The sequence below is a fragment of the Peromyscus leucopus genome, chromosome 10 (assembly GCF_004664715.2).
Source record: "Peromyscus leucopus breed LL Stock chromosome 10, UCI_PerLeu_2.1, whole genome shotgun sequence".
Classification (NCBI taxonomy): Eukaryota; Metazoa; Chordata; class Mammalia; order Rodentia; family Cricetidae; genus Peromyscus; species Peromyscus leucopus.
Genome location: NC_051071.1, coordinates 62981696 through 63001855, shown reverse-complemented (window position 1 = coordinate 63001855; position 20160 = coordinate 62981696).

Below are 20160 nucleotides of genomic sequence, written 5' to 3'. Positions count from 1 at the left end.
TGTCCTTGCTTGCTGAGCCATCTTATGAACCCTTTCAACTTTTTGAAACATTTATTTATTTAGTGTGTTTATGTGTGTATGTGAACTTCCACACTTCTAGTAGATACAATAAGTAAGTAAAAATAGTTTTAATAATCAATATTGAAGTAGTCTTACATACTGTAATCACAAATATCATTTTAACACATCAATATAAACACTATACTCAAGACATTTTACAGCCTCCTCTCCACTTTAAACCTTCTAAATCTGGTGTGCATTTTGTGTTCACATGGGTACGACCAGAGGATGCAGGGCTGGGGGCATCCACATGGGTACTACTAAAGGATGCAGGGATGGGGGGGCATTCACACGGGTACTACCAGAGGATGCAGGGATGGATGGCATCCACATGGGTACCACCAGAGGATGCAGGGCTGGGGGGCATTCACATGGGTACCACCAGAGGATGCAGGGCTGGGGGGCATTCACATGGGTACTACCAGAGGATGCAGGGCTGGGGGGCCTTCACATGGGTACTACCAGAGGATGCAGGGATGGATGGCATCCACATGGATACCACCAGAGGATGCAGGACTGGGTGGCATCTGCACCCTCTATCAGCACCCTTTATCATGACTCATCTCCCTCACATTTCAAATGGACTTCGGCCTGCAGGTGGTGCTAATGTTCTGTATTTAGTTCCCTTAAACTTGTTTTTAGACTGATGAGCAAACTATACATGGCCACTTAACATACAACCTGGGCTAACCTTTCTTGGTCTGTTCATTTCATAATTTTAAATTTTCATGATCTATGGACAGTAAGTCTTATGTCGTTTGTACTCTTGACCAATAGAGGGAATACTAAAAGTCATTGTTATCTATTCTCTTTTTTCAGGTGTGGGGGGAGGGTGTAAAATTGATCTCCAATTATATAATCTCCTTGGACAGAGTTTGACAACCAGATGTTGGATAAAATAACAACAGAGGCAGGGGATCTACCCCCCCCCCCCCGAGCTTCTGTCTGTCAGGCTCAGATAACTTGGTAACAGTCTTTATCAATCTTGTCTACCACAAGGTACCTTGTGAATTTTCTGGAAGGGAACGGATGAGTGCGATAATTAACCTCAACTTCCCCTCAGTCATTTCATCCGTACTCCAGCCACACTATCCAAGAAACTGCATCTTCTGGAAGAAAAATTCTTAATACCAAAACGTAGTTCTAAGAAGATGTGCCCAACATCTGTTATTGTTTTTGAGATGGAACCTGCCTATGCAGTCCAGTTTGGCTCACATTCACTGTAGAGACGAGGCTAACCTCAAACTCTCCTCAAGGCCTCTGCCCCTGCCCCTCCTGTGTCTGGATAACATGCATGTGTCACTGAACCCGCCTCCAGGGTCCAGTTTCTCAGGAGCCTGTTGTGATTCTTTTGTCTGAGAGCTAATACAGGTTAGAAAATACATTTGCTGTTGTCCCCAAGGCACGGATGTGAGGCAAGAGTCCCCCGTTAAAGCAATGGGATACATGCTCCCACCACCTCCTCTTTCAAAGAGGAGATGGAGTGTGGAGAGTGACTGACTCTTCCTGACACATCTGTTAAGGGGCAGAGCATGAGTTTGCACCTAGTCTGCCTAACCTTGAAGGCGATTCTCTTACTACATTGTGTTGAAGAAGCTCTCTCTCCTTTAACATGGCAGTCAACAAGATGTTTAACGAAAACTGTGCTCTACAGTTTTAAAGTCGACAGTATGCACAATGAAGCAAAGATATCTATTTAACACAAGCCAAACTGGCTTAGACCAAGGCCCAAGAGCAAAATAGTTTTGGTTGTAATTCTTGATTTATTATCTAATGAGGAAGTGGGGGAGGGGAGGAGGGAGAAGAGATTGACAGTTGAAGATGTTCACAGGTGTAAAAAATACGTTGTTTAAAAAGAGTTAATACCTAGCCAGGTGGCAGTGGTGCATGCCTTTAATCCCAGCACTCAGGATGCAGAGCCAGGCAGATCTCTGTGAGTTCCAGGCCAGCTTGGTCTACAGAGTGAGATCCAGGACAGGCACCAAAACTACACAGAGAAACCCTGTCTCGAAAAACAAAACAAAAGTTAACACCTTCTTATAGAATGTGCCTCTCTACCCCATCCACTCCCCCCTCCCCTTTCTTAAATAGAGCGTAACTGCGTTTGAGAACATGCAAATCTTAAAACCTTTTCACTATATGGTCTTGAAAACCAGCCTGAAAACTTTTCCTTACCAAATTCCGTCGGTTGTTGTTGGCTAGAGACAAAGCCACTAAGGGCAGATGGTCATGGCTTACCTCACTTAATGGGGAAAGAAAGTCTATTTGGGTAGATTTACAGATTGAGGAAGGACTTGTATTCTTTCCATACTCAGCAGAGCCCAGACAAATACGGAGACCGGTTTCCCTGTGTGGTGTGCTTGGAGAAGACAGGGTGAGCTGGAGTAAGGGCCAGCTTCATCAGGGAGAAGAGCAGACAATGGCCGGAGGACCTTTACTCTGTGGACAAGGCTGGTTCAAGCCCAGTGGGTTTGAGTTATACGCAGGGCTTAATTGAGAAGGAATATTTTTACGAAGGAAACGGGTATTTGATTTCCTTTTTATAGAGTAGGCAGGTGACGGATTGTGATCGGCGTGAATTAGGACGTCCTCCCCTCCCTACCTCCCTCACCTGTCCCATGTCCTCTCTACCTGGACTCACTGGGTCACGGGATGAAGCCAGAGGCTCCACAACAGCAGGAAACTGATTTGAACTCCTGACCTGCTCTTTAGTGACACTGGCAAGTCCCTTAGCTTCCTACCCTTTATTTCCTCCTCTGGAAACATAAATACCATCTGTGCTGATAGCCTGACAGAATTGTGAGAATCACATTAGGTAATGGAATTCTCAAGTGCAGCAAGCGTCAAGTCTAGTGATAACGCTGATGGGCAATGAGTCTCAGGACCATCGGTGGGCTCCTGCAGCCTGAAGGCTCAGGTGGCATCTCCCTGCCTTTGTTTTGTTAGGGAGCAGATGGGAGACCTTAAGCAGCCTCCGGAGGATGCTGTTCACTGAATTCCAACACAGAAGGGCCAGCCAGCACCTTGCTTCCAACAGAACTCATCAGAACCATAGTTTCCTGACTCCCTACTATGCCCTGGTCACTAAGCTCTGTCAGTTACCTAGGCTTGCCTGAAGACTCCAAAAGGAAGAGGCTAGCTCAAGTTCATGGGTGCTAAGTGACTGAGCTGGGATTCCTCAGCAAGACCCCACCTTTTTACCCCTGTGAATCCCTGTGGGGGGCTGAATATGGGTCTCCTCAGTTGCCCCAGCTTAGCTTCCTTTTTCTTTGTTTCATCCTCCCTGGCTCCTTCCTTCCTTCCCTAGGGCTTCCTTCCTTCCCTAGGGCTTCCTTCCTTCCTTCCTTCCTTCCTTCCTTCCTTCCTTCCTTCCTTCCTTCCTTCCTCCCTCCCTCCCTCCCTCCCTCCCTCCCTCCCTCCCTCCCTCCCTCTCTTCCACCCTTCCTTCTTGAGGTATAAAGCTTCAGTTACTAAAGAATCATGAAGTTGGAAGTCCATGAGTGTGCCTTTCTCCCCAAGAGCTTCCTCCTTTTACATATTTTTTTTACTGTTTTTGTTTTAGTTTTTTCAAAGTTTGCACAGGAAATACACATATACATTTTTCATTGTAAATTTAAAAATAATTGAACATTGTATATAAAGCTGGAGTCTCTTTCGACCCATCCTATCCCAGTTGCTTCCTCCGAAATAATTATTGTTACCATTTTGGTATATGTTTTTTGGTACTCTAAAAACTGATTTATGCCAGGTGTGGTGGCACACATGTGCGATCCTATCACTTGGGAGGTAGAGGCAGAAAGATCAAAAGTTCAAGGCCATTTTTGTTTGCATAGTGAATCTGAGGCTAGTCTTGGCTTATGTGATGTATTTCAAAATAAGTAAATGGCGCATTTACTTAGAGGAGAATATATATATATATATATATATATATATATATATATATATATAAAATTACATGAATGGTGCTATTTTTACTTTTTGTAGAGTTTGTTTTAAAACTTGTATCCAACTGTGCATTTTGTTATTAGATTAGAGACATCCCATACCTGGACACATGCGTCTAGCCTCACGGCTTCATTGCTAAGTGGAGTGAAGCCATTGTGATTTAAACATTCTTCACTGATGGACTTTCAAGTGGTTACTAGTCTACTGCAAACAGTACTTCGAAGAGCACAGAGGCTGGGTACTTTTATTTTGCTTTTTGTTGTTCTAGTGATTGGATCCAGAGCCTTGCACATACTCGGAGGTGTACTCCCTTTTCCATGGATCGGCATATGTGACTGTGTCTCTTGGGTATATTTATAATACTGTAGTATTGTGAATCAGGAAATGATGAAATTGTCTTATTGGCTTTTTACCCTCCACTTAATCCCTGCTCTTAAAGAGCACTTAACAGATTTCTGGCCATAGGTAGCTATGATTTTTCTCATTTCAACAAATACCCATGTGATCATTTCCATGACCATTATTTTTGTCTGTTGTACAGGCTGTTTTAACAATATAGCTTGCATTTCTCCTGCAACAGTCACCCTCATACTGACATAGATGAGGGATGTGTGTGGTTAGTGGATTACTAGTGTGACTCAGGTCACTCTCTTGAGTGGTTATACTATGTTCCCAGCCAAGCTGTCCAAGAGAGCTCAATCCCGCCAACCCTCCTCCTCACTGGAAATTCTAACATTAAATCTTTTCCTAATATGATGGGGTGGCGGAAATGACATTTCTTTTTTGTTTTAATTGTAATTTGCATTTTATTCATGTTTTGTTCTGCAGCCAGTATGTGGAGTCCATCTACCTTCACTAAGCAGTGTGTGTGTGTGGGATCCCTTCCCAATCTGCTACCTGCCAGAACAGAAGCTAGAGAAGAGGCTGAGAGCAACAGGGGTGATCCAGAGCCTCACGCAGACACCTCCCCCAGTTCCAGTTTGCTTTGTTTTTAGACAACGTCTTTCTTTGTAGCTTTGGCTGGCCTGGAACTTGCTATGTAGACCATAGAGATCTGCCTGCCTCTGCCTCTCAAGTCCTGGAATTAAAAGTGCCACCCTGCTTGTTTTGTTTTTGAATCAGGGTCTTTTGTCATCAAGGCCAACCTCAAACTCACTATATAACTGGAGGTGGGGATTGAACCTAGGGCTTTCTTGTACCTTGGGCAAGCCCTTTTGCTGATAGTGCTACAGCCCCAGCCTGACACGTCCCGCCCCCCACCCCACCCCCCGCCCAGGTTCTATTTTGAAAAGTTTCACAGCACACCTGTCCACCACCATCTAGCTCTGGAAGGTTAACATGTGTTTGGAAGTTTTATGCGTTTCAGAAGACAGAGATTGTAACTATGGGACTTGAAAATATATCCCTGTTTCGTGACTGTGAGAGTACTATGTGCACATTATTTTAAACTTGAAAAGATGAGGCAAGTGTAAAGTAGAAAAAGCAGCCATTGTTTAGATGAAAATAGATGTCTGGGGGCTGGAGAGATGGCTCGGTGGTTAGGAGCGCTGGCTACTTTTGCAGAGAACCTGGGTTCAGTTGCAAACACCCACATGGAGGCTCATAGCCCTCTGTAGTTCCAGCTCCAGGGATTTCATGCCCTCTCCTGGTCTCTGCTGGCACAAGGCACGTGAATGAAAAGAAGAAATAAAAAGGAAAGAAAGGGACATGACTGTTCCTAGGTATAGTGGAGGAAGAAGTTTATCACAGATGTGTGGGAGAGCATAGCCAGAGGCAGAGACATTTGGGAGAGTCCAGAGTGGATGTGACTAGACTGAGCTGGACCATGTGGGGGGAGGGGGAGGGGAAGGAAGAGAGGAGAGAGGGGAACCAGGTACAGCAGCTAGGAGGCTAAAGGTACAGAAGGGTCTGGTCACCTAAATGTCTGGATTACATAGGGAAGAGCCTCTGGGGGAAGGGCAGCCCAGCCCCTGGGCTGGAGAGTTCAGGGTAGAGGGTGGGATATGCCAGCCATACCTTGTAACTGGTGGGGACTGAGGGATGCTGAACCTGGTGGCCAGGTGTGCTTTGATATGTTAAATAGTCACCTCAGCCCCCCTGTTCCTGCTTTGAAATTTAACAGCATGAATGCGGTGCACAAACTTACATGCAGACGCTCATACACAGACAATTACAATAAAAAATTTTTGAACAAAGGAGTATTAAAGAAGCAAGTTTTCAGGTACATGACAAAAACAATTCTTTTTCTTCTCGGTTTTGGTTTTAGTGACTGTAACTTAATTTTGGGGGGTGTGGGAGGTGGTAGTGTTGGGATGGGGCCCAGGGCCCTGCATGCCACACAAGCACTCAATCACTTTACCTGGGACCCAAATTCTTCCCAGGTTTTTAGGATGTCTGCTTATATACTCTTTTTTTTATAACCACATGGAGAGATAATATTTTTATTTCTTTCAGTGTTTTATTTATGAATGTGCTTGCCCAATCTTTTTGGAATATGTATCTATTTTTTTTATTTTTTAATTCTTATTTTAATTTTATTTCGAGACAGGGTTTCTCTGTGTAACAGCCTGAAATGTTCTGGAGCTTGTTTTGTAGACCAGGCTAACCTCATAGAGATTTACCTGCCTCTGCCTCCACAGTGCTGGGATTAAATGCATGGCCTATCTCTATTCTCATACTAATAGGAAGTAGTTATTTTATTATGTTTACTAACATCTTTATTAATTGTTAAGGTTATCATTTACTGTGTGGGACTTCATATTCCCACGATCTATGTGTTAGAATCTAGGACCCTGTATATCCTTGAGATAGCCAAGCCACCTAGACTTCCCCAAAGGAATAACTAGATAACACCCTATAGTTTGACAAGGACAAGCAACCCCCAAAGGAAAGAACTTTCTCTACTGATGATTCTGGGGAACACAGACCTGTCTCAGTCACTTGTGAACATATCTAGTAGTGCAGGGCATGTTGGGGTATAAGAAGAAAGTATCGTCACGCAATACCCGAGCCCACGCTGCCCAGTGTCCAGCTCCAGGTGCCTGGAGCTGTCCTGCTGGGGAGACAGAGATATTTATGGTCAAGGAGAGGATGAATGGGCTCTTCATTTTGCACACCACCTTCTCAGAGAAAGTTCTTCTTTCATAAACAGAAAAGAACGTTGTTCATTGTGGCTAAAGCTGAAGACACAGGTTGCAAACTTTTCTCACGATTGCTGGAGAAGAATGTTGAGTTGCCCTTCCTGATCACTTGGATTCTATTGTGAGTGAAAGTGGCCCATCGGTCGCCACTTACTTCCTTTTCAGGCCCACGGTTTATTTAATGAACTCTAATATTAGGTGACTGCAGTGGTTCACATCCAAGCAGATGTTCATTCTCTCGGACCAAAAAAAAACTTTCTGAAATCCCATGCTTTGTGAGCTAGACCTGAGATTCCTGGCATTATTATTTGTTTGAACTTTGTTATAACAAGAACATTTAACATCTATCTGCTTACCATGCTTTTAATGACTACAGTATTATGAATTAGAGGAACAGTGCTGTATGGTAGGTCTCTAGAACATATTTGTGTTGCACAGCTGAAACCGTATTCCCCTTGTCTTAGTCACTGTTCTGTTGCTGTGAAGAGACACCATGACCAAGGCAACTCTTATAAAAGAGAACATTTCATTGGGGAATTGCTTACGGTTTCAGAGTCCATTGTCATCATGGCAGGGAGCATGGCAGCACATGGGCAGGCAGACATGGTGCTGGAGAAGTAGCTGAGAGCTTCACATGTTGATCTGTAGGCAGCAGGCAGAGGAGAGAGAGGGAAAAAAGACCTGGTATGGGCTTTTTGCAATCTCAAAGCAAATGCAGTGGCACGCCTACTTCCAGTGGTACACCTCCTCCAACAAGGCCACACCTCCTCCAACAAGGCCACACCTCCTCCAACAAGGCCACACCTCCTCCAACAAGGCCACACCTCCTAATCTTTCCAAACAGCTCACCAACTGGGCACTAAGCAGGCAAATATATGAGCCTCTGTGGTGGGGGCATTCTTATTCAAACCACCACACCCCCCACCCCCAAGTAGCAGCTTCCCATTTCCTCCTCACACCTCTCTGTTCTCTGCTTCTGTGAATTTGATTAAGATATCTCACATGAGTAAGGATCATGAAATTGCTGCCCTTTTGTGACTGGCTTATTTCGATTAACATATGTTAACTATTAGGACTCATTTCCCAACATTGGCTGATATTGAAAGTCCAATTGGTGCGCTAGATTTCCTGGCCTGAAGTAAGGGTTCCTTGGCTTGAAGTATTTGTTCCTTGGCTTGAGGTAATTGACCGTTCCTTGGTCAGTCTGGGCCCAATCAGTGCATGGGTTGCAGAGGGGAGAAGCTAGCTTCTGGGCGACTCTGGGAAAGGTCTTATTTTGCCGGTCATTTTGGCAGTGTTCTCGAGGGAGGACCAAGTGTTCTGGGAGTACAGCCTTCTGCAGGTGGTCCTGAGTACTGCGTTGGGGATGGCCATGAGAAGGTGAGGTTAGCAGATGACTGGAGGTCATTCCTAGCTGTGGCCATAAAAAGGCCACCCTCAGGCCATGGCAGGTGGAAGCGAGGAGAAACGATGAGTGAGCAGGAAGGAGGAGGAGCCGTGAGAGGACCAAAGAAGAGAAGGAAAGGGCTAAGGCTACTGACGCCCAGCGTCAATGGCCGGCTGGTTGCCCACGGAAGGCTGTCTAGAGCTTGAGGTGTGGGCTGCACGGCCTAGGGATTGGAGCATGGGAACACTAATGATGACACCTGAGCCGGGACAAAAGGGCCGGAAACTGCTATTTCCACTCACCCACTCTCTAAGATGAGGGAGAGCTTTGGATGCCTCTCTGCGGAGGATGGAGTTTATTGATGGACTTCATGCAGGCAGGGCTCTGAATGACGGCTTAATCACGGCAGTGGAGTGTTTACGTTAGGGGTCATCCTCTGTGCTGTACATCCTCTGGGTGTTGACAGGTGGGCAATGTCCTGTACCTGCTGTGAAAGTATCATACAGAACAGTCTCACTGCCCTAACATTTCCCTGTACCCCGTGTCGATCTGAGCATCCTTCCAGAGCCTTGGTACCCACTGGCCCTTTCATCTGCATCCTGGTTTCCTCCTTTTCTGCAAAGCCATGTGGTTGGGAATCATTGTAATGTTGTCTCTTTCAGGTTTCTTTTGCTTCACAATATTCATTTATGGTTCCTTTGTTGTGTCTTTTCGGGACTCAAGGGCTCAATAGCTCATTACCTTTTGTCTCTGAGTAATATTGTCTCATATGGATGTGTCTGTTTATCAGTTCACCCACTGAAAGGCATCTTGGGTTCATCCACGTCTTGGAAATTATAAAAGAAAAATGACTTAAACATCTATGTACGGACTTTTTCTTTTAGGGTGTGAGTATGTGTGTGTGCGTGCGTGCGTGCGTGCGTGCGTGCGTGCGTGCGTGCGTGTGTGCGTGTGTGTGTGTGTGTGTGTGTGTGTGTGTGTGTGTGTATGTGCGCCTGTGTGTGTACATAATCTTTGAACACTTTTGGGTAAATACCAAAAGGCGTGGTTTCTGGACCAAACATGGTCCTTGGAATTTCCGCCCTATTTGTGGAGCATTTCCCCATCCATGAGCTGATTTGGCTCCACGGGAGCTCTCTGAGCTTAGGCACATATTGCTCTTCCCATTTTACAGAGCAAAGCTGAGGCTCCAGAGCTTTAAGTAAAACACGCACATTCACATAGCAGAGGAGCCTGAAACCCGGGTTCTCACCATTCTCTTTCCGTAGCTGACTCTCACACTAAAGTCATCGACTATAGTCACAGTAATTCCCATGATCTCAGGCCAGACTACTCAAACAATAAGGCCAGGCCAGTTCCAGCAAACTGGGAAGTCGGGTAGCAAGGCTCTTTTTAGTCTTCCTGGGCCCACACCCAGAACTCATCCCCTAGCTTTCTCGCCAGGACCAAAAGTGTCTTTACTAGTACGGTAGAAACTGCCTAGTGACTGGCCAGAGGACTGAATGGCGTCATTCCAGTAATTGTTTTAATAAATGACTCACTGCGCTACCCATGATAAAGTATGCATTTCAATGGAGCTTTGATGTCTTAAACTTATTTAGAGGTATGAATTTGGGAGCCTGGCCATGCTTTCGGGGAGGGTAGGAGAGGACTAAAGCAAGGTCTCTCATGTTCTCCACACTGCATTTCAGATTTAGTTTAGACTAAATGTCATTATGACGGGTAGGGACATTTCTTCTCTCCTTTCATCTCATGGTGCAGAGATCTCCCCACAGAACAGGAATAGAGTGTCGACAGGCAAGATGCCTCAGGTGTGATTGCATTTGCTGTTGGGCGGTGCTGGTGTGGCCAAAAGGTAGTTTAAGAGGGGTCTTAGTCCTTTCTTCAATCTCCAAGCCATTACAAACACCGGAGCTGGATAAGAAATTCACCAGTTCCTAAGTTTAGGTTCATGGTGAATTTCTTCCAATTAGACTGTTACCTTTGTAACCCATTTCTCTAGAAAGCTGGTAACTGTTTCTACAAAAACCTTCCTGTAAGAATGTCCAAAAGCAGAGACACTTGAAGAAGCATTTCTAGTGTGCATTCTGACATTATTCCTCAAACATGGGAATAGCTGTGTCTTGACTATGACAGTGCATGGCTGGTCCCCATCCAGGGCACTATTTTTACCTCGGTAGTGACTCACAGTCCTTCCTTCTGCCTTTGAGAGTCCAATAGTGGACGGGCAAAGCACCGGCCATGGAAAGTCTTTCAAATGTTACGGTAAATGAAAGTGTGGCTTGTCTCAATACAATTCTGTCTTTCAAACAAAAGGGTCCCTGAGTCCCTGTTACCTCTCTCTGTGGCTACCACATAGCCATTGCTTAACTTTGTGTTGCTATTGAGAGGAGATAATGTTGCTTAGAGCTACCCCTAAAAAGGAATGATCCGTGTGTGTGTGTGTGTGTGTGTGTGTGTGTGTGTGTGTGTGTGTGTGGAGGGGGCCAGTGAGTTTGCAAAGGAGCTTTGAATTTAGTACATTTTGGGTCCTAGGGTCTAGATGAAATTGCTCCCACTGACTTTAGAACAAAGGCCACACTTCTTCATAAAACCTTAAGGCCAGCGCTGGGTGGTGGTGGCAGTGCACGCCTTTAATCCCAGCACTCAGGAGGCAGAGGCAGGCGGATCTCTGTGAGTTCGAGCCTGGGCTACAGAGTGAGTTCCAGGAAAGGCTCCAAAGCTACACAGAGAAACCTGTCTCGAAAAACTAAACCAAACCAAACCAAAACCTTAAGGCTATTTCTAACCTCTCCTTCCAAGGATCTGGCGCTCCTCTGGCTCTGATTGCTCATTAGTCATGTGGAACTCAGTCTGAGGTTTAGCGGCAAGCAGCTCAGCATCCTGTCCCTCTCCCTCTAAGTTACCCCTGGGCTCATTCCTGTGCACAGGGTGTGCCATTCTGTGCAAATGTCTGACAAGTGAATGAATAAATGATAATAGTTCATTGATAAAACCAAGCTATGGGGTGAGCCACGCATACTGTATACTTAGCTTAAAGCAAAAGCCCAAATAGAAAGTGTGCAAAGAGTCTGGGTCTGGCATTAACTGGTTCCTCCTCTCTGATGTGGGAGGTTGAATTCACTCTGCCTGAGCTCACTTTCTTTCCTGCTTCTGGCTTTTGCATTGTCTCAGAGACTCACCTTGGCCACAGTTCTCCAAGTTGTTTTGTTTTGTTTTTAAATGCTATGCTCACCCTTATGTGGTCACCCGTTGACCTTGTGCTGACTGGTCCTGGGTACTGGGCACCTTTCCCAGGAATCAGAGAATCCTTCTAGAGCGGGGATGATATGATTGTGTGAGTAGTAGGGGCTGAGTCAAGGTGAGAGAGTCTGCAGGGAGAAATACAGGGAGAAATGAGCTGAGACGTCTGGTGGGATGTGGAACGATGTAGTCTCCATCTTCCATTTCCACCACAGTTCATTCTTTAGCATTTCCAGAGGCAGGAACCCATGCATCCTCATGTGTTCCTACATGCATGTGAATGCGCACCCTCACATGTGTGTACAACCCCCTCCCCAGACACACGCAAACACACATTTACTCATAAAAGGAGGAACTCATGTATCTTTAGATTTTCATGAGGTAGCGATGTGTGAGAGGAGCTTGGTTTCTCTTACAGTGAACAGCTCAGAACATGAAGTGACTGCTCCTAATCTCTATCCCTGAGTGACAAAAAATGGCTTCACGATTCAGGCTCCTTCTTCTTCTTCCACTACAGCTGTTTCTCTTTCTACCCAAGCAGACCATGAATAAAAACAGGCACATGCTGCCTGTGTCGTTTCCATGTTTTCATGGCTGCCTCAGAAAACAACAGATGAAGATGAACTTGGAGGGCCTGTTAGCTGCTTAGTCATTGCCACTGTTTTCCCAGAGTGTCACGGACGGTGACTGTGATGAGTCACATCAGAGGGGACAAAGCTATGGCTACTGAACCAGTAATTGAAATGGCTTGTCTAGAAGACAGGCTAACTTAAAAAAAAAATCGTTACTATTCGTTGATTTATTTTGTGTGCACGTGTGTGGGCAAGGGTTCCATGCCTATGTGCGGAGGTCAGAGTACACCTTTTGGGAGTCGGTTCTAACCTTCCACTGAGTGGCTCCTGGGGATTGAACTCAGGTTGTCAGGCATCTCTCAGAGTAATCCAGATTATCAAAGGCAGTCATCGGGGCCAACCCTGAGACGGCCACCTTCTGGTGTGATTCCCGTTCCCATCTCTGCTGCCGTTGTGGGGGAAATTACTGTCCTGGGAGCAGAGGAAAATTGCACTAGGAATTCCCAGTGATGGAACCTAATTTCTTCCCACTGTTGAACACTCCACCATGTGTTTGTGTGGTACCCACTCTTCTTTTCACAGTCCTCCACCACATTTCTTTTCTTTTCTTTTCATTATGAGAATCTATTATTTGCATTTGAAATGGCCACGCATAAATCAACTCTGCTTTAATTCTAATTTAAGCTTTTCAAGTAAGATGAATTAAGAATGGCTCTTATTTATGTTAAGGGAGGGGGAACCCATGTAACTATAAATACCCTTTACACTTCCTCCTGTATGCATTTGTAGACTGTGACTATTTTACTTAAATAAAATTTTTTCATACTCATTTTAATTTAACAAAAGTTTGTTGTATGTCTATTTTGGGCTTGTTTCTGATTTGGTTACCTAAACTTTAAGATACTGCGTGTACCCTCAGAAGAGCCAGCAAATTTGTGGATGAGAAACAAAATATTGCGTGAGACAGATAAAGGGTCCCAGCACACACGGAGCAGTCTTCATACACGGTCACAGTGGCACTCACAAGTCCCCCTGGCGCCTACTGCCCCTGTTCCTGCTGCTCCCCTGACACTGTGGACAATGATCCGTCTTCTAGGATCCTGCTAGGCCAGCTCTCTCCTGACACAGGTGAGCCATTTCATATCTTAACTGATATTAGCATCTTTATGAAGACTTCAGAAAAGCCTTCATTCATCTCTAGTTCTATTCACTCTCACATGAGGACCCCAAGACCAAGCTTTCCTGGGCTTACCCTCTCTTACAAGGATGTTTAAATTTGCAAATTATAAACTTAACATGAGAAAAAAATTATAAAATAGTAAACAAAGGAGACAAGAACCACATTGAGACTGTAGTTCCCAGTCTTAAGGCTACAGCATGAATGCATCTTGATGATTCTCATACCCCAGAGCTCAGTACCGAGCCTGACCCATGAAGGCACCCGAGAACTGTTCAGGGAATGCTCGTGGATGGATGACACATGGTTTGGGTATGCATCTCTGTGAACTTGGCCAAGGACAATTTGAGTGGCAGACACCATGCTATACTCGAGATTATCCCTTCCAGATTGTCCTTGGAACACACTTGTGTGACTTGGCTCTTGCTTCCCTTAGGATGAGTTCATCTCTCGTGGGGCTTCTCAGACCCTCTTGTCAGCAGAATCCTGGCAGACCCTCCAGTTACCTCCAGACTGGCCAGGGTCCCATCTGGCTTGTGACGAGTACCTGAAGTCCAGACACAGACGGCTGAGTGTCCAATTGTGAAGAGAAGGACTACAGGGAGAAGGTGAGTGCCTTGGACAAAGAAGGTCATGGGATCCTCTGAGCAGGTGATGGGAGTGAGAGATGAGAGTCCCGGGGTACTGAGGGGTGCAGGCTTCTGAGGGACGGGGTGCTCAGAAAGACCTCTGTGAACTTAATATGGGAGGTGACATTGAAGACTGGAGAGTCATGAACTTTATTCTAGGGGCTAAGAGAAGCAGCTGCCTGAGTGTGGGGACCCGAGTGCCATTGTGAAGGATAGCACAGGGTGGGGGGTGTTTGGAAACTGATTAGATATCACCAATAATCTAAGGGAGAGGAGCTGAAGGTGGCACAGTTCTCTGAACGGGCAGTACTTGGTCTTGGTATGTTTATTTTTGTATCCAACCTCAGCGCCAACCCCAGAATCAGTGGTAAGCAAACAGATCAAGCGAGCAAACCAAGTTTAGATAGAGATGTGTGGGATGGTGTGAGGGAGGCAGGAGATGGTGATGAGGTCAGGTTTGGGTATCCATGCTGGAGGTGCTCCTATGGGGGTACAAGGGATGGCAGAAATAGGTGTCATCTGAGAGGAGATTATGGCAGATTCCAGCGGAGCCCTGGTCTATGTCAGACATGCTTCTGGATGCTTCACTGTAGTCACTATTTTATCCTCATGACAATTTCATCTAACAGATGCTCTTATTCCTTGAAGGATAAAGGTATCAAGGCCGAGAAAGGTGATGCAACTTTCTGAGGTCACACAGCCAAATCGTGCCATAGCCAGAATTTGGGCCATGGCCTCTTGGCTGGCTTAGGACCTATTGTATTTGAAACACTTGAGAAGTACCTGGGACCAGCATAGGAAGGTCGCTCACGTGATGTCTTGTAAATATTCTTCAGATCCTGAGGGGTGGATAGTCAGGGTTTACACACACACACACACACACACACACACACACACACACCTCACAAGTGCTCTTTACTGCACAGTGGCAGTCATAGCTCATAAGCCGAAGCTAACTTGAAAATGATCACGGGAAAATCCTTTTGCTATCCTAATCTGCATCATAAACTAGCTGGAGACAGTATAGAACACACTGTAGAGTACCAGCTATTTATCACCATGCTCATGGGCTGTGTGGGAGCTGAACTCAGTGCCCTTGCCTGGCACCATGAGAGAGTATGGCACTATATTCTGCCAGCCTGGGAAAAGGTCAACGTTAAAAGAGTGGTTTCTACTGAACCAGCATTGTTTTTGTACCATCTTAAAATGTCATAATGAGGTTGAGCTAAAGATGACCTTAGAATACTCACAGGAGATCTATCTTCTTTCTTTGTTTCTTTGTTTCTTTCTTTCTTTCAATCTATCATCTATCTATCTATCTATCATCTATCTATCATCATATATTAATCATCTATCTATCTATCTATCTATTTATCATCTATCTCTATCATCCATCTATTAATCATTTATCTATCTATCTATGTCTATCATACATCTATCAATCATCTATCTATCTATCTATCTATCTATCTATCTATCTATCTATCTATCATCTACCCACCTATCCTTCAAGAGAAAATGGGATGCAGATATTTAGGGAATTGGTTCATATGATTGTGGAAACTGGCAAGCTCCAGATCTTGAGAGCAGGCTGCAGGCTGGAGAACTAGTTGCAATTTGCTCTTCAGACAGAAGTCTCTCTTCTTCCAGGGAAGCCAGTCTTTTCCTATTACTACCTTCAACCGATTGGCGAGGCCCGCCTACAGTGTAAAGGGCTGGATGCTTTACCCAGTCTACTGATTTAAATGTTAATTTATCTGTAAAACACTTTCATGGGAACTCTAGAATCATGCTTGAGTAAATATGTGGGTACGGTAGCCTAGCCAGATGGACACATCACAGTAATTAACCCTCACCCCAAGGCTCAGAAGAGAGAGTCTGCGGCAATGAGTGGGCATATGCTGTAGGCAACCTTTGCTGAAGAGTAGTTCTTATCTCATTTCTTGGTAAATCTTGAGTTTTAGGTTTGTCTCATTGGCAGTGAGAACAACACATTCAGTAATTACTTGGTGGAAGAACCTTTTGGTGGATTGTACCTTCTCAGAATATTTAATATTTCTAGGAAAATGAAGTACACACAATATAATGCCCATATTCATCAAGTAGTTTATGATTTGTCAAGGAAGACACCTGACCTGTATGGAATGCGTTCCTGCCCCACTAGGAACATGTATGTTTTCTGCCTAACCCTGGCTTCTCCAGCCAGAGTGAACAGGCATGTCACAGGCAGCCAGGCGAGCCTAAAATTAAAGCCCTGACTCAGTTCCAGCTCAGCATTGGGTTACTTCTGAATCAACACACTCCTATTCCCACATGCTTTTTGCATGGGGATTGTTGGTGAATATTTATCAGTCTGGTTACATTGGCTTTCTCCTAGGACCTATTTACTCGGGGTTAGCGCTTGTAAATTCTCAGAAACTGCCACAAGTATTGACATTTACTCTTTGGGCTCCAAGAAAACATGATCTATGCTGGTTGGAAAACATCACTTGAGTTTGGTTAGCTAGGAAATGGAAACACTGAAATCCAATCTTAATTAAAAGCCTTTGCAACTATAATTTTATCTGTATATAAGAATATTTAAGAAATGAAAGTATATTTAGTCTTTGCATAGAACTTTAGAAACATTAATTCATTCTTTTTGGTCTTATGATACTATGCTAAGTGCAGTTGTATTTTGAGTGGAGTCAGTAAAACCCTTAAAACGGTAAATTGGCCTAAATTACTCAGTGGTCAAATCAGGAATTAAAGCCTTGGCTCCAGATTCTCCAACCAGCTCAGGACACTCTGGGAAGTGTTGGAGGTCTTGTTGACAACCTGGGAGGTCTGGTGAGACAGAAAATTTGACTTTGTAGTTACGAGTTCAAATCTCTGTTTTACCACATACCAGCTGCCTAAACTGGGACAAGTTATATGTTGTCTCTGGGCCTTATTTACCTTCTTGATCAAATATAGATCCAGAAAGGGTTCATTGTGAGCACTGAATACTTTAACTATAAGGGTTTGGTCCGAGGCATAAACACACTGAAATGTGTGCCATTTCTTCCTGCCTATGGTTAGGGATCATAGACATGTTTGTGTGTGTATATGCATGTGTGTGTGTGTATGCGCGCCCGTGTGTGCGCGCACGCGCACACGCGCACGCTTATACTAGACACATGGAGGTCAGAGGAAAACTTTCAGATGTTGCTTTCTAGCCTTCCAGATTGTTGGGGCAAGATCCCTTGTTTCTTGCCACTGTACACATACTCCGGGGTGGCAGACCCAGGAGCTTCCTGTAATTCTCCTTATCCAGCTACCATCTTGCAGTAGGAGTGTTGGGATTGCAGATGTACTCCATTGTATGGGTTCCAGGGATCCAACTCAGGTTGGCTTGTACAGCAAATGTTTCTACCACCTGAGCCATTGTCTAGACCTCACTGGCATGCTTTTCTAAGTAAGAGCATAGTGCGTAGCTGGATTTTCCAGCTATGTGGGATGTACCCCATAAACTGGTTATCACCGAAAAATAAGCCAAAGTCTAGAATGATTGGCAAAGATGCATATATGGGGAAATTTTGAACACTCATGCACAGTAACAGTGGTGCATTAATCAATTTCAGTCTAATATAAAAGTTAAAAGAGAAAAAAATCATTTTCATAGGCTATATAATGGTATTCATAGGCATTGTAGTCAATGGTGAGCTGCATCTACCACAGTGGTTACAGAAGATTGTATTGTCTGGAGACACTGTAGCCATCTTAGCTTGTGAAAGTACACTCGGTGATGATTTCACAGCCCAGCATATTGAAATCGCCCAATTGCACATTTCTCAGAACATATGTGTGTTGTTGAATGTTGCTAATTTGTTAATGGATATAGAAGAAGATATAAATTGTGATCTCTCTAGCAACATGTGTGAATTAGTAATGTGTTGAGCTTGTATTTGCAATGAGGTTAAGTTCTATGAACTCGAATAGACTGTTACTACTATGAAATGTTTTGTATAATCCTCATGGTACTCACAAAGCATTCTTCCGTGTGCACAGAGCCTCCTCAATGATAGATCATGATGGACCACAAGACAAGTTATAATGCATTTAAGAGCATTTGAATATGTCAGAATTTTTCCCAATTAAGGCATAACAAATGTAAAAATTGGTAATAATAATTTAGGACATTAATACATATATGGAAAATAAAAACACACTTGTGAGGAAGAAACCTGAAGAGTAGTGAAAAGTAAGTGGAAATGGAAATAATGGAGAGGAAGGTGCAGCAAAGACAGACCACAGAGGAAAGTGTGTGTGATCTCTCTACAAAGACCTCAGAGAACTCAGAGAACCTACCAACTTTCCACTACAGATCCAGACAGAGGAAAGTGTGGTGTGATCTCTCTACAAAGATCTCAGAGAACCTACCAACTTTCTACCACAGATACAGACAGAGGGGACAGAGTGAGCCTGAAGTTAGAGGAGAGAGGCCAATGACGAGGACTAGAAGAGAAATAAATAGAAGGAAGGAGTAAAAATCTGTGCAGGTTTTATATTAGGTGTAGAAAACCCTAACATTAGAACCAGAAAGTACTAGAATTTAAACAAACTCAGCAAATTTCAGATAAAAAAAAAATCAATATGCAACTTTCAATTGTGTCCCTGACACAAACAATAAACAGCCCCCAGTGGAAACGAAGGAAACAATTCCATCTATAATAGCATGGGGACAGGGGGAGGGAGGGAGAGAGAAAAACATTTAGAAAGAAATGTACTGAGAAGGTGAAAGCTCTGTGTGCTGAAAAAGAGAAGATGTTGATGAAATCGAAGAAGCAACAAGTAATGGGAAAAATAACCCATGTCCACAGATTAGAAGAATTAACATTTTAAATAAAAATTATACATTTATCTTTTTGTTATTTTACTTTATGTGTGTTTTGCTTGCATGCATACCGTGCAGTCTGAGTGCCCGGTGCTGGCAGAGGCCAGAAGAGGGCATCTGAATCCCTGGAATTGGAGAGAACAGGCAGCTGTGAACCATCACGTGGATGCTGGGAAACGTGCCCATTCTCTCAAAGAGCAGAAAACACCCCTCAATTAATATTGTTCAAATGTCCATGCTACCCTAAGGTCATCTAGAGATTCAATACGATTTCTATAAAAAAAAATTGGTAATATTTTTCAAAGATTTATAAAAGAAATCTTAAATTCTTAGGAAACTATGAAAGGCCCCAAACAGCCAAGACAACAGTGAGAAAGGACAGAGCTGGTGGCATTCCTAATCTTAAAACATGGCACAGAGCTAGAGTGAGCAGAACCTTGTAGAGATCCTTACAGCTGAACAGAATAGAGAGCCTAGGAATAAGCCAGTCTTCAACTAGTATATCAAGACTTCTTGTTGGAGAAAGGACAATCTCTTTAATAAACAGTATTGGGAAAACTGAGTCTCCATGGGCAGAAGAATAAATTTAGATCTGTAACTAATGCTGCATATAAAAAACCAGCCACAAACTGATGGAAGATTCTAGTGTAACTTCTGAAAGTGTAAAACTGGAAGAAAGCATAGGGAAAACCAACATGGCATTGGTGTAGGAAGTGTGAGTGAGTGAGTGTGTGTGTGTGTGTGTGTGTGTGTGTGTGTGTGTGTGTGCTTGCATGTGTGTATGTCTGTGTCTGTCATATGTGTTTTAATAACCCCCAAAGCACAGACAACCAAAGCAAAAGAAATGAATAAAATTACGTCAAACTCAAAAGCTTTTGCACTGCAAACCACAACACAGAGAAGAAGAGAACACTTACAGACTCAAAGAAAATATTTGCCAACCATGCATCTGATAAGGGGTTAGAATTCAAACTATAAAAGCAACTCAGTAGCAAAGCAAAACAAAACCAAAAAAAAAAAAAAAGAAAAAAGAAAAAGAAAAAGAAAACCACAACAAACAACAATAAGAAACCCACAAAACAACCCAGTTAGAACCTGGGCAAAAGGCTCAAATTAAAATTTCTCTAAAGGTCGGCGGTGGTGGCACACGCC